Below are 2708 nucleotides of genomic sequence, written 5' to 3' on the forward strand. Positions count from 1 at the left end.
AAAAAAAAAAAAAAAAAAGCCATTTGTTGGTGGTTTGGGCACTGCTGGGTGGCTACTCCCTTGCAGGCCTGCTTGCATAAATCAGTCAGAAAATGGTGCAGCGAGCATCCTTGGCTCGGCCGTCCCAAGATGTATCTTCCCAACGTGCCGAACAACTGACCTAGTTGTCAAGTCTGTTATCACAAGGCCTTCAGTTGTTGCCTGTCCTGCAAATATCCGCCTTTCAGCTGCAACTCGTGTGGCATTTGGAGACTGTTGTCTTCCAGCAATGTTCTCTTACGTTGACATTTATGGCTATGTTAACTCCCAGAGTTCCAAGGTTTTATGTTCAGAGCAGCTAACCATCCAGCAAAATCTGAGATTTCATTTGAACCTTTGGAAGTGGTCAGAGGGCCCTGATGCTTGTTGCCCTCCCTCTAACAAAACCCATTGTCTTGCTCACGATGTTGACTTTGCGAGGTGGGGCCTGTTTTTTTTTTTCTCTTTGGCACCAGGCTGTCCTCTGTTGAGCGACAAGGCAGCCTGCTCTGTCAGTTGATCTCTATCAAGAAACCTACTGTGGTGCTATAGCAGGACCCACCGAAGCTGGACAGTTTGTCCCTTGAAAATTGGCGGCCGGTATAGGACTTCTAAAGCAGTGTGTGTGATCCTGAAAACCATTGCTTCACCCAATGTTTCCACCAGATCAGCTCCTTATAAGAGTAGACGGGGCAACGGGGTGGAGGGGTGTTGCTTTTAATTTAGGAGTAATACCTCGTTAGGACTTAGCAAAGAGGGTGGAAGCCTCTGCATCCCAGTGGGAGGGTTGCCCCTCAAAGAGGAAAGATGCCAAATTGGAGAGCAGCAAGGCTTGAAGCTGCACCAGTCCCTTATTCGTCCTAGCAAAGATAACAGCAGAGGCCAGGAAGTTAATGGATTGAGGTCTTGTCATGTGCTCTTCCATGCATCTCCCTATAAATGAGATGGCAATGCTGCTCTTAGCAAAATTACCCTATGCCCTCAAGGGTCTTGGGGTTGGTTGCAAGGCCAGTTGAAGCTTGCCCATCATTTAACCTGAGGGCTTGCCCATCCTAAATCGTTAAGTAGAATTTCTGACACCATGGTTGCTAGTTCTGTCCAAATAATACACCATAAGGTGACCCATGGCACTATTTTGCTTCCTGTAGTTACTAACTGATGGTGCTTCAGAGGAGACTAGTAAAGAGAATAGGCTATGTGCATGCCGAACAGGAGGATTGAGTTCATTTCTCCTTCTCCCCTATTGGAGATTTAAATTTAGGCTTTGAATTCATCAGACTTTGTGTCCTATGTGACTCACTCGAGCATCCATAACCACCAATATGACTGGTCATTGTATACCAAAAAATGAATATATTTAAGGAAGAATTTTTCTTTTTACCTGTACATTTCTCAAAAGAATCTAACGTTTATGCAGTTACAGAGATGGTTGCCTAGAGTTATGATGCCCTAAATCTAAGGGGGAAGAAATGTTGTTGCCTTAAGATAAAATGTATTCATTATTTCACATATGAAAACAAGATGGTGATGTTCACTTCTCCTTACCCTGTGTATATACAGTAAATTAGCAGCTTTAGTCGACAGCGTATGTAATCTGCCAGGGGTACAGGATTCCTTCACTTAAAAAGGACATTGTCAGGTTAAATATATATTGGGGGGGGGAAAAAATCCTTTTCCTTTTGTTGTTAATATTTCGGATCATTAAAACTGAAAACCGTAAGTCTCACGCTTCACTTCATGCTGCTTTGTTTCGGATTTTCCTTACCTTGGACAAAAGATCCCTGAGCTTTCCTTTTTATTTATGTTGTTACTAGCCATTTTCACTTCCAGGATTTCATACTTCAGTGTTTGGACTGCAAATGCTGAAGGGAGTAATTTTAAAATAGCTGATTCTGCTGCAGGCGTTAAAGAAAATTTAAGTGTCACAGAACATCTCGTTTCATAAAATGGTAGTTCAGGGCCCAATCTGATCTGACAGTGTCATTTTAACACCAAGTGCTGACTCCCAGTACGCTTGCATTTACTGTTGAGCTTGGAGTAATCCTGCCTGAGGCATCCCAAGCCGTTTGTTCAAGCTCTTGGTCCATTATGGAATCATTACCCATCCGAATTGCCATTTGAGATATGGAGTCGCTTCCTCCCCTGGGATCTGCTGTGCTGTACCTCACCTGATACCGCCCCGAGGACACCACTAACCTTTCATAACAGGACATTCTGATTTTTTAGGTACATGGGTATTTGCCACAGTTGTTGGTGTTGTGGTGCTCTAAGCAGCCACATACCTATGCATCTGAAATCAGGATTAAGTCTTAAGCCTATGAAAATCTCCTTATCCTGCTGTGTTCTGTACGTTATCATGGCACTAAGAGTTAACTGCTTCTGTCCAGCTTTCACCTGTTGAGACATTTTCTATTGGGGTTTTTTTTGGGGGGGGGGGGGGGGCGGCAAACCGGTCAGGCCAGGATGATACAGCTCTGAAGTGGCTGATAAATCCTAAGACCTTAAGCTACAGGAGGGATACTTGTGCACTTAACAGAGCACGGTGTTTCTAAATCGAAGGAGAACGCATAGCAATGTCATCTGCCGACCTGTTAAACTTCTTATGAGAGCTGGTTGTGTTTCCCCATCAGCTTTGTCTTGCCACTAAAGTGGGAAGACAGAAAGGTGATTTTTTTTTTTTTTTTTTTTTT

The 2708-nt window shown here is 43.7% G+C and overlaps 1 protein-coding gene across 3 annotated transcripts in view; it reads left to right on the top strand.

Annotated features, from left to right (window-relative positions):
- The window catches only part of SETD2 (SET domain containing 2), a 162393-nt gene that overhangs the window by 84628 nt on the left and 75057 nt on the right, over window positions 1-2708 (top strand). The gene's annotated exons all lie outside the window — the stretch shown is intronic.

The sequence above is a fragment of the Gavialis gangeticus genome, unplaced genomic scaffold, assembly GCF_001723915.1.
Source record: "Gavialis gangeticus isolate Ggan-Ray unplaced genomic scaffold, GavGan_comp1, whole genome shotgun sequence".
Classification (NCBI taxonomy): domain Eukaryota; kingdom Metazoa; phylum Chordata; order Crocodylia; family Gavialidae; genus Gavialis; species Gavialis gangeticus.